We start from the raw sequence: 13,021 nt of genomic DNA, 5'->3' as shown, positions 1-13,021 counted from the left end.
GAAATCTGAAACACCACTCAGAAAGAATGTATGTACCCCTATGTTCATAGCGGCACAATTTACAATAGCTAATATCTGAGAACAGCCCAAGTGCCCATCAATTGATGCGTGGATAGAAAAGCTATGGTACATTTACACCATGGAATATCATGCAGCTGCAAAAAAGAATCTCTTACCAATTGAAACTGCATGGAGGGACCCAGAGAGTATTATGCTAAGCAAAATAAGCCAGTTAGAGGAAGATAAATATCACATGATCTCACTCATATGTGGAATCTAATGAACAAAATAAACTGATGAACAAAACAGATCCAGAGACATAGAAGCATGGAACAGACTGGAAGGAATTTCAGAAGGAAGATGGGGGTGAGGGGACTGGGTGGGGAGAGATTAACCAGGAAAGTTATATGCATACTAGAGGCCCGATGCATGAAATTTGTGCAAGGGGCTAGGCCCTTGCAGCCCAGGCTTCATCTGGAAGGTCCTCCGGACAGTTGTTCTGCTGTTTGGTCTAATTAGCATATTAGGTCTTTATTATATAGGATATGCATAGCCCATGGACAAGATAATAGTGTGGTCAAGGCCTGGGAGGGGCGGGGTGAAAGGGGTCAATGGGGGGGGGGGAGGAGAGGGATATCTGTAATACTTTCAACAATAAAGACAAATTAAAAATAAATAAAAGTGGCCATTGCACAAGGCACTGCTTTGGTCAAAGTAAGACATTCTAAATAATCCTACAGTCTCCAGATCTCCTGGGCTAGGGCTTGATATTTTCCATCCATATCTAGGTCCTCTCCCTCGGCTCTCTAACAGGAGGTAAAGGCTATTACAACATAAATAATAATTTTTTATGTATCACTTAACACTTAGAAAACAAATCAAGAGTTGTCTTCACTCTTACCCAGATTTCATGGCTCCGAACCCTCCATTTTTGTCATAAATTCTATTTCCTATAACTGCAATAGATTTGGAGAAACATCCTAGTCTTTCACCTACATGAGGAGGAAAAGTAAATTGCTTGAATTTTATATTTCTTTGTACTGGAGCAACATTGTGCCCCCAAGTCAGCTTACACCCATTTCCAAAGAACTGAAGTACAGTGTAGCCGGATTTGAAAATAGCTAACCTGGACATCAGAAAGACACCTGGCTTTCACTCATTCATTCATATATCGAACAAGTATTTATTGATCTTTGCGGGGGATTCAGCAATCAGCTCAATCAGAGGTTAGGACCTAGAGAACTGCTCTCCCATTAGGGCAGGCAGGGGTTAATGAAATTCAGCTAATAACAGTACAACTGCCTTAACATTGCAATGGGATAAGTGGAAGTACGTGAAACTCTAAGAGCGTTTATCAGAGAAATCTGATCTCCTCTGAGGGACTTGAATCACAGCCCTACCACTTTCTCATAACATGACCTATCCAGGAACTTAAACTTCATGTGCCTCGGTTTCTTCATGTGTAACCCCTGTACTTAGGACAAGACATCTGCAAATAACATAATAATAATGAGCCTGGTTGGCATGGCTCAGTGGTTGAGTGTTGAGCCTATGAACCAGGAGGTTGCCATTCGATTTCCCGTCAGGACATATGTCTGGGTTGCAAGCTCAATCTCCAGTAGGGGGCGTGCAGGAGGCAGCCAATCAATGAGTCTCTCTCATCATTGATGCTTCTATCTTTCTCTCCCTCTTCCTTCCTCTCTGAAATCAATAAAAATATATATTTTAAAAATAAAACAATAATGATAATAATGATGTCAAAAGTAACAATAGAAGGAGGAGAAAGAGGGAAAAGGAAGTAATATTTGCAATCCAAGGGCTAGGTCCGTCCATGGACCACCTCATTGTGCCTTTAGAACTAACAGGTTGGGTGTGCACTATTCATATTTCTAAATTACAGATGACACAATTGAGCTCAGAGACGCTGAGTAGTCTTCCTCCCAAGGTCTCTCAGCAAGAAGGTGTGAAGCTGGGCTGCAAACCCAGAGCCCACGGTGCGGTGCTGTACAAGGCTGACCATGGGAACATGTGGCATGAAATATATTTTTAGAAACTGAACTGTCATTGGATATTCTGCACATCATACAAATGTAAGAGGCAAATAATCCAATAATAAGGGCTAGCAAAGTTTGATGCTTTGGGGGACTGGGTGGGAAAGTGGGAGGATCGGGATAAAGTTCAGACTGGGTATCTCATCCACAGGGGGCACCTGTGAGCCCATACGCACTTTTATTAACTCTTTAAAAGAGGATTATCAGGGCCAGGTGGTACAAGACAGAGAAATCCTGACTAATGCTGAGTAGAGCTATTTTTCTTAGCACCCTCAATACTCCAAAATTCCTAGGAGGAATTGAAATTTGGCATCAGAACCCCACTGTTCAAGATACCTGTGTTTAAATTAATAATATAGCAGCACATTTTTCTGCGTCGCACTTGTGAATTCAAAAATCCTCAATAGATCCTTCTGTTGTCTGCCTAAAATACAGCATAAATATGGATGTGAGTTCATTCCAGATCAACAATTTCCTTCATAAACCAGTAACCTCAGCAGGCTTTTTCTGTCTGTAAGCCTCCCGTTCACCCAGAAGCCAGGCTTTCCCGCTCAAGTTCTCCCCGAGTAACCCAGAATCAACCCAGAGAACCAGGATCTCCTCATGTTATTTGTCAACCTTCTCACTGAGGTCAGTTCTGAGTTGTGGGTTAGAGCACTACATTTTTCTGTGTGTTTTGCAAACTTCAAAAAATTGAATTATTTTGGAAGAGGAAAAATAGTTGAGTATCTTACAAGGTTTTATCAAGTTCAGTATCTTCCAATCAAATTAGTGGACACATGCCAGGAAATTTTGGAAAGTAAATATGATTTTTTTAAAAAAACATGTTGTGTTTTTTTTTAGAAAAGAGTAAAATTGTAATGTGAGCTAATCAAAATCGTGTAGGAGAGTTAGGTTCCACTATAGGTTTTAGTTACCTATTTATCTATTGAATTCAGGGAAAGTTTGGAGAGCAATATAGTCTTAACCCAAATTGCTGCTTCTATTATCTTTGTATCATTCAGTATTCATCAAGTTCTTGGCATTTAGTATTCAAGCAGTGTCCAGACACTGGCCCTGCATTATTATGCTCACAACATCGTGAGGGAATAACTGACAACCAGAATATATCATAGAAAGCACCTGTCAATTCCTCACCATCCTTCTAAACAGCTCAACTGCCACCATCTGCAGGAAGTTTCCTGAAAACTAAGTCATTTCTAATTGCATTTATTAGTGCACATGCCATGCTATCTTAAAATTATTGGCTATGTATCCATCTTTCTACTAAAGCAAGTTGTTCCATCAAGCAAGGATTATGTCTCTTCATCTTTGTATGGAACAAAGAGACTGCAGATGTAAAGATGGAAAGAGCAGACTTTTCTTAAATGTTGGCTGCATGGTAAGTGCGTATTAAGTGCAAAAAGGAGCAAGAAGATCCACTGAGGGTAGTGCATGGTAGGGATGCAGTGGATAAATATAGGAGGGAAAATACAAGCATACATTGAATATCAAAGCAAAGGGGCTATTGTCATGCTGTTGGCATTGGAAGATGTGGAAAAACTATAAACACTGGCAATTTTAAATCAACCAAAAGGGAGATGGGAAAATTGAGAACAGAAAGATTCATTTAAGTTCAGCAGAGTACTTCAAAATAACTGCTTATTATTCTCAGCAAAATTACTCAAGGGGGAGATTTCTTTCCCTGTATTTGTATATCCATGACAGTCAGGACAGTGCCAGACTCTTAGTAGCTATTTCATACATTGTATTGAATCATACTTGAAGGCGATGATAGAGTGGACAAAGATGATTAAAATAAGTGCAGTGAGGACAAATGAGTAATTTTACTTTGAAAAGGTCTAAAGGTTATTTATTGTATACATGCATTTTCCTCTACTTCTGTCACAAAAGTCCATTTGAACAATGGATTAGGGACTAAAAAAATAAAGACAGACACCCACAAGGCTAAAAAATATGGGCGAAAGCAAAAACAATGTTTTGAAGAATATAAAAGCAAATGGGACCTGAATTAGCAGATTCAGAAAAGCTGAATTATAAGGCAACAGCAGAGAAAGCTGCAGAGTCCCCAGGCTTGGTGGCATTAAGGGCCTCTGTGAAGGGGGTTCAAAGCAGGAGGATTGGTGGAAGTATATTTAAAAATTAGGGAGACCCTCCCCTCCCCACCTCTCCACTACCACATCCTGGCCGATTCTTGGATGTTATTTTCTCTCTCAAAGAGGGTAAAACAGCAGACCTCAAGATTGGAAAACACAAACAGAGTTGAAAAACGGATGCCACGCTGAAAAGGGGTTATTGAATAAAAGTGTATTTCCCCTCACACAGCTTCCAGGATGCAGGGATCTAGACTTACACCCCCTACGCAGGAGGCTAGAGGGGACTTTCTGGGCAATCTGATTATTCTGAGAGAAAGAACCCATGAATACTAACACTGGAGTATGAAATGGCCCAACCAGATGATCTTATACTGAAGTTCATGAAACATCCCTCCAGATACACAGAGCTTTTTACTATACCAGCTTAAATGTGACATTTGGGGAAGCATTTACCATGAAACACAGAGACCAAAATGAATGAGAAAACAAGAAATACAGCCTCAGCAGAGATATGAAAATTCCAGAAAACTATCATTAATATTCTACTGGTACAAGAGATGAAAGAAGAATTTGTATCAATGGAACTAGAACCATGTATAAGAAATTAGAACACAAACCACGCAGGAAAAAATTTTAAATGAATGCATAAATGAAACATTAAATGAGAGGGTTTTAAGAGAAATCTGAGGAAATCATTCAGAAGGAAAATGTAAAAAAAGAGATGAAACTAGAAGAGGAAAATATATGATTTATTCCAGAAGGTATAACATCTGAAAAAAATGGTACTCAGGAAAAATACAAGACATAAAACAGAAGTTTAGTCATCATTCAAGAAATAACTCAAGAGAAAAAATTCAGAATCAAAGAATGGAATGTTCAGGTTGCATGGATGAAAATATACTCATGTCAAAATGCGTCATCACACAATTTTAGATCACTGGGACAAAGTGAATATTTAAAGTACTTTATAAAGAGAAGAAAGTTTTTCATACAAAGAATCAGGAGTAAGAAAGGTAACTTTTCCAAGTGTTCCCATAGGTAGGTAGATATTAGGAAGAAAGCAGAGGGAATTGGTCACTGAGCCTGATTGTTTGACCAGGAAGCTCTAGCACTGTCCCTCCGAGGGGATGAGCACCCCTCTTTCCCCCATGTAGGGAGCAGCCTTCCCTCTGGTACAGAATTATGGGGGGAGCAGGGGAGATAAGGATATGTGTAATAGTCAAAATGGCACAGGGGGAGGTGCTTGACCTTAGAGGCCTGTCTGTCTAACCTGGGAAAGATCATTGGGTAGGAGGTGGACCCCTCAGAAGCCCACAAAAGCTTGGGAAGTTGCTTGGTTACTATGAAAAAGCTCCTGATTATGATCCCAGGTGAACAAAGAAGCTCTGTCTCTTGGTGACCTGCACTCACCCCGTTTGCACATTCTCTCTCTTGCCTAGGAGCAGGTCTAGCAGGTCTATGGGGGCCCACAGACCATATGGGTTCCAAAGGACTGAGCTTTAATATGAAGCAGAAACTCTGAACACTGGCCTTTGTTTTGGCCTTGATGAAGACAAGATTGGACGTTTCCATGGCCGGATGGAGGGAGATGGGACATCGGAAACCCAGGGGCAGCCTTGGCATAACACAATTTCACAAGCATGGGTCCATAAAATGCTTTTCTTGCAATCCTGTGAAAAAGTCTGATTTCCACCGACAACACAAGCATACCAAAAAGCTAGAAGAAATTGAGCAATGTTATACTTAGACAAACTATCCATTAAGTGGGATAGTAAAATGAAGATATTTTCAAACTTAAAAGATCTCAAAAATTATTAATCACATTTGAGAATGTATGTCACTGAGAGAGAAAAACAAGAGAGAAATGGAATCCAGGGAACAGCAGATCCAACACAGGAGTAGGCAATGGGGAGTCCCCAAGATAATGGCAAAAAAAAATCCCCAAGTGTCAGCCATGCAAGAGGTGTAGAGAAAAAGAAGTTCAGAGGGCTTTGGAGTATTTGTTCAAGATGAAATCAATATAAGCTAATGTGTTTGACTGTATTTAAGAGACCTGTCATAACTTGGGAAGAATTTGGGGATAAATTAGTAATATGCACATGGACAACTAATTAAAAAAGAAAAAATTTTTGAAGAACCAAAAGATTGTCCAGGAAAAGAAATCTACAACATGGATCAACTTTGAATAGCATTTATATAATCATTTTAATGAAAATGCTAAAAATTGATTGAACCACAATTAAAGTACAGTTATCTTTGGCTAAAAAGGGAGGAACCAAAATGTGCCAGGATTAAGTGGGGCAGAGGGTAAAATAGAGCTAAATTTTCATTTCCCATATTGGGAAGTTGTTATAATTCCTAAACTAAAAATGAACAAGTAGCATCATAAGCATGATATTTACTAGTGGATATGGAGGTTAATATGAAAACAATGAGCTAAAGAATAAGTGTACATATTTGCAACTCGAATTATTTGATTCTTGAAGCTACTCTTGTGAATCACACTGACAAAATGCAAACTGTAGTTATTTAAACACACACACACACACACACACACACACACACACACACACACACACCAATGTAGGACAGTATGGAAAAGGTAAGACATTAACCTCTACTCTGGGCTCTTACGGACTATTTTAATTTCTAAATATTCGTATTCACCAATATTCTTGCTCTTTCTTCAAGGATTTAAGGGAGCCCCTGGGACAATGTAACAATCTTTTATTTGTGTCTTAGAGGTGTATAAATCATTGCTTTTGTGATTAAAATTGCTTTGGAAGCCTAAGCCTGGTGGCCATATTGTCTGTTTGCCTTTGAGAATTAGGTTACACATGCTGAGCAAAGGCTGTGCCTCTCCATTCTGCATATGTGTTTACTCAGGCAGGTACCATTTTGTGGCAAAGCCGATAAGATCTGTTCCCAGGCCTGAAAGGGGTGACAAGTATATTATTTGAACATGTGGGGAAATTATTTAAATAAAAAATGTACAAGATTATCAACATCCCTATCACCTAGTTCAAACAGGAACCAAATAAATGTCACTGGGCCTTCATGTACTTTGCAGCCTATTCCTGACGTGTCCACGGAGGACAGGCTGGGAAGATGGTGCGAGCAGCTGAGAATTAATCGAGGTGGGTATGGGGACTATCGATACGGCACATACCACTTATCAGATGCTAAGTTTTAAACCAATGTTATTTTATTTAATCTCGAAGCCATCCTTATCAGGTACTTACTAATACCCCAAATTTACAGATAAGAAAACGGACCCTTAGAGTTTAAGCACCTTGTCTAAGTGAAAGAGCTATGAATCAAATTTACATCTATTTCATGATAAAGCCCCATCTCCTAACATTTGCACAACTTAGGTGTGAACTTACACATTTTGTTAATACAATAGGGAGTTTTTATGTTTGTAGGCATATGTGCACACACACACAGTTTGTTGAGAGATGAATATAAGAATACTAGAGAACTCGGGAATCCTATTTTGACCTGTCACCCATAGCCCCCCTTGCAGCCTTTAAGAGAAATGAATGTACCACGGATAGAGCCCAGTGCATGTGCTGTCTTTGTACCCGCGCAGCTTGGTTCTAGCCATGAGGTCTCGGTGAGCCAGACGGAGTGGTGTGGAAGAGGCCTATGCCTGGCTAGAGATAAGCTGTCTGCCTCTTCTCGCTGGACATTCTCCCAGCCAGTCATGTGCGGCAGAAGCTGGTACTAGACGGTGAGAGCCAATAGCTACATTTTCAGGAATTTTACTTGAAATGGGAGATGGTGGAAGGATTTATGCCACAGAATTTGGCAAATGCTACAAATCTGGACTTCCTTTTCTTTTCTGGTTTTTTCCTTTTGTTGTTATTAAACTTCTACCAGCACATTACTGGCTAAGCCAGTACCTTAGCTCCCCGAATCTAACCACTCTGATGCAGAGAGAAAGCCAGGCCAGGGAGAAAAAGCTACTCAGTCCAAGTACAAAGAGTTTTCCCCAAACCCTTGGTCTACTGCCCCAGACCTAAGGCAGGACAGCAAGAGCATCTAATTCTGTTAATGAAGGTTGAGGAGAAGCAGGCAGTAACAGAGACAAGGAGAAAGTCGAGAGTGAGCCAAGACAGATGGCTGGACCGCTTCCCAGAGCGGCAGGCTCTCTGGGCCTCTTCTTGCCTTCCCTCCCCTTTCTGGCCTTGACTTGAATCCCTTTGCTCCTTCACAGAGAAAGTCCTACTCTCAAGCACTGGGACCCAATGCTACCTTTGAATTTTGCCCACCTTAAAGCACCCCCTTCTAAGTAGGGGCGTGACAGCTCTCCCAGGGCAACAGCAACTCACTAGCTGTACAACGGAAAGCAAACATGTCACCTACTCGAACCACAGTTTTGTTTGCTGTCAAATAGGCTTTTAACACAGGCCTTTCAGGGATGCTGTGAGAAACAAATGTCAAGGTTCCTTGTATACTTGCCAAGCAAGACAAATGTAAAAGACGGTGATTGTCAATATTATGCTTGTGGATTTCAGCATTTCTATGGGGGAAGGTATTTGGAGATGAGAACGAATCTCTCTGGAATTATGCCACCCAGCTCAGAGACTCAAAACAGCTTATTTAGTGAAAATTGCAATGGGCAGCAGGCTCAAGAAGACGATGCTCCATCGCCCAAATGCCAGAGATCGGATTAGCTCTTCCTCCCCATCCCCAATGATACACTGGTTACACTGTACTCAACCTGGACTTGACATGCTAATGTCTCTGAGAGTCACATGGGAGTCATGAGGACCTTACTTGCCAACCCATCCATTCCGTTTCCCTAATCAATCAATGGTTTTTCAACCCAGGTCCCTTGAATCCTTGAGCCATTTCTTTCCTGAGGACACAAAATGGGTTTATAGGGATATTGTCCCCACAGTAGCTTTTGGCAGAGGTTCCTTTCTAGGTTTTCTCTTCAGCTGAGTAGCAGGGAGTTGGGAGTAGAGTTATCTGAACCTGTTTGCTCATATACCAGTGGGCGCATAAACCCATGGGCCCCGCCTGAGTATTTCCAAACCCTCTCGATAAACAGTGATAGCATCACAGGGATGGCTGGGGGTGGCAATGGCTAAAGACCAGTCCAATAATCTCTGTAACACCTTTGCCTCCAGGTTAACACAAGTAAATGCACAGAGGTCATCAGAACAGCATGCTTGGGGAAGAGAGGGAGCAATACAGGTCCTCCTGCTTCTTCAGCAGGCAGAACGCTCTCTCCACACAGAAATCTGGAGCTGCCACTAGGACAGCCATCTCCAAACAGTTAAGAGGAAGCATTGAAGCTGACTGGTGTGGCCCAGATTTCACATTTCAACAAATGGTTGGCATCTCCAAGGAAGCAGTTATGGCTCCTTCTACATGATTAGGAGCCCGGCAAATCGGGTTGCTGGGGGGTGTATGCACTTAGAGCATTGAATATGGTTGAACATGCACTTCACATTGTATCAGTCACATCTAAATATGTTTGGAAACTTCTCCTACACAGAGACACTCTTCCTGGAAGAGAAATTCATTTAGGGAGTGTGATTTCCTTTAATCAGAGTATTTCCCTAATTATAAGGCGTGGGAATGAACTACAAGTGACCCCCACTGCATTGTTCTTTCCATTTGTATCACGGTTGGTTTGATGGTTTTGTTGATGATAATGACTGTTATATAAGTGCAGTGCACGTGCGTGTGTGTGTGTGTGTGTGTGTGTGTGTGTACACATAGCAGTGGATGAATTTCTGTTTTGCTTTACTGCTTGGGAAAACTTTGTCACAACCTATGAAAAGATACACTTCCTCTTATTCTGATAGTGACAGTGAGGTTACATTCTGTTTCCTTTTTTTGGCCTTAACTAACGAAAGAATCAGCTCAGTTTGCTCCTCATCTGTAGAAACTGCCTGTGAATAAATTTCAGTTAAGATTATTCAATTTTTTTTTGTCTTCTCCAAAGGCAGCAAAATTTCTATTGAAAATCTGGCAGAAATTGAATGAATAAATAAACTAAATAAGTAATGAAAGGATAAATCACATATGCAATGTTCTACTGAGCTGGTCTCTCAGAACTCTAGGTTTTAGGTTGGATGGCTTTACTGGACTGTTGCCTGCTACAGTTGCCTCAAGTCATAGAAAAGGTTTATATGCAATTCACAATCACTATATCCCAGTTTAACAAACTATAAAGGGGAGAAGAATATCTTTACTCTTCTCAGTGTATAAAATATTGTCAGATTCAATAAGTGTATGTTTAAACCCCCAGATTATACATGTAACTTTATTATACATTTTCTTCTGTGGGGTACAAAGAAACATTCTGTTTTCTGAAAAAAGAAACACTTTTTTTTTTAATGATGAGAAACTAACATTTCAAATGTTCAATAAATTTGTGCCTCCAATCTTTGCTGTTAACATAAAATTTTGTAAGGCCGGATACAAATTTTGCAGTAGCTTTGTGAAAGAAATGGGTGTCACTTTGGTCAAACAAATCAATTGGTGTAATAAAACATTCTATGTTTGATAAGCCTTTTGTCGCCAATACATCTTGATCAAATTATCATCTTGCAAAACATGGACTTGGCAGTGCCAATGCCAATATTGATACTGACCTCACCTTGGCCATCTAGCACAGGAGAAATTTTTCCTTTTATTTGACTTGCTACTTTTTTTTTTTCGTAAACATGGTCCTGTACATATTTACTCTCTCACTCTTCAACACCTCATACCCACAGATACTGAAAATAATCAGGCTACCCATTTCCTCCATATCCATCCAGCTCTGACTAACGCTCATTTATAAGATATGGCATTCATGTGAACAAATCCACTACTGACAAATAATGATCACGCAAAAAATTAATTTTCAAAATCACTTCCTGTGGTATTCAGGATGGCTTCCAAAACTAAGCGTTCAATTTGATGGATAATATTGATCAGAAAACACACACAACGTGCATACATACACATATACTATAAATTTGTAGTTCATTTTCTCATTTGGTTGATCAGTGAAGAAACATGAATGGTAATAATTGTATCTATTATAAATATGAAGAGCATAATTTTTGCAGACAGGTTATTTGATTCAATCTCAAGTAATTAAGATTCATATTCATGAATATTGTACTTGCAATTCAAATCCAGAGAAATTAGATATCAAGATGAATAGCTACCCAAAAGGGATTTAATTGTATTTGCCCCAATATAATTTCATGCTTCTACGAGTCAGAAGATTAAATGCCAATTGCTATGCTTGACACCATGCATAGTTCATGAACCATGGACAACAAACTGCACGATTCTATCTACTACATTACTGTGATGATCAATGAGAATGTGTGTAAAATGTTTGATACCATGGTTGGCATAAAGTAGGAATTTAATAAATGTTATCTTCTTTTCCTAATTAAAGAGTGAATTAGACTGAGCATGTCTTCTTGGCCTTCAATTAGACATGGTCTTAGTACAAAAGGCACTGAGCAAGGCATCTGAGAACCTGGGTCCTGGCTCCAGATACTAACCTCTCAAAGTTTAGTCACCTCACTTCCTCTCTTTGAGTTTGTTTTCCCATCCATAAAATGTGACCTCGACAATTTCACTTTTTTCCATCTGGTTTGGTCATTCTGGCCATTCTGTGTCACTGAGAGTTTTCCTCGTAAAGGGCACTATTGAAGTGGACATTCTGGTATTGTTCTGGCCCCAGCAGAGCCTTTTAAGAGAGTGACTTACTACAAGGAAGATTAATATCCAAACATCTTTATCCCCTCGGAATATTTTTCAGGAAACCTATGATGAAATTGCCTAAGTCCTGGAAGCCCGACAGCAGAAGACCAATCAATGACCTGCTTATGTTTGTTGTCCATCATTCATCTCTAGTCCTCTTCCTGGCACATTCCGCCCATACTTTGGTTGTCTGATAAATTCCTTTGGAATTAAACTCCAAATTCTATTATAAGAAAAGGAGATAGTCCTTCTTATTTCTCTTATGCTATGTTTGATATGCCTTCATTATCACCACACCCAGTGCCTGACCCTTAATATGATTTCACTGAAGAATATTAAGCCCTGTCTAGTGTAGCTCAGTTAGTTGGGCAACACCCCATGTACCAGGAGGTTGCTGGTTCAATTCCTAGGTAAGGTCACATGCCCAGGTCGTAGGCTCATTCCCCATTGCAGAAGGCAACCAATCGATGTTGCACTCTCACATGGATGTTTCTCTCTCTCCCTCTCCCTTCTTCTCTCTCTAAAAATCAATAAGCTATTCTTTAAAAAAAGAATTTTAAGTAGCACTGGACAAGTAGTACATTAAAATGATCATTTGGGCGGCAGTGTTGTGTAGTAATGAGTGACAACTGTCTGCCCAGTATTCCACTAAGCACTTGAGGTAAAACAATGACTAGCCAAAGTCCCTGCTCTCAAGGAGCTCATGGTCTCCTGAGAGAACAGAGATCCTCAGATAATGGAGGGGAAGGCACAGAAGAAGAGGACATTCTGCAAATCACAGTGCACTCCCTGTCATCAGCAATGAAACTCATTTTCCAAGAAATGTTTTGCTAGAGGATATGGTGTGCTGCAGTGGTTTGAGAAGTCTTTCCTAGCCTAGAACGCTTTGCTCACCAAAAGGTTAGGGAAAAGCAATAACAAAAGAGTTAAGAAGTAGCAGAAGTAGTTCTGACTGAGGTAGGATAAGAAGGCAAAAATGGATCCTTCCATCATCCAATCCCAATCCTGGCTTCAGGGTGAGCCTGTCCTTGCTCCCGCTGACAAAGGTAGTCCTGCTGAGGAAGACCTGGCTGAACTCAGTCACAGACTCTTACAAGCTGCATTCTTTGACAGACGACATTTTTACTCTCCCCATAGCAGCCCATG

At 40.3% G+C, this 13,021-nt stretch overlaps 1 long non-coding RNA gene across 1 annotated transcript in view; it reads left to right on the top strand.

The window, feature by feature from the left end:
* The window catches only part of LOC118667761, a 38,755-nt gene extending 26,686 nt beyond the window's left edge, over positions 1-12,069 (top strand). The window contains exons 2-3 of the long non-coding RNA XR_004971359.1: positions 7,218-7,284; positions 11,934-12,069. This is a non-coding gene — a long non-coding RNA (uncharacterized LOC118667761). The remainder of the gene's footprint in view (positions 1-7,217; positions 7,285-11,933) is intronic.
* Positions 12,070-13,021: the final 952 nt, after the last annotated feature.

The sequence above is a fragment of the Myotis myotis genome, unplaced genomic scaffold, assembly GCF_014108235.1.
Source record: "Myotis myotis isolate mMyoMyo1 unplaced genomic scaffold, mMyoMyo1.p scaffold_m19_p_12, whole genome shotgun sequence".
In the NCBI taxonomy this organism is placed as follows: domain Eukaryota; kingdom Metazoa; phylum Chordata; class Mammalia; order Chiroptera; family Vespertilionidae; genus Myotis; species Myotis myotis.
Note: the sequence above shows the minus strand (reverse complement) of the source record. Positions and strands in the feature narration are given on the sequence as shown.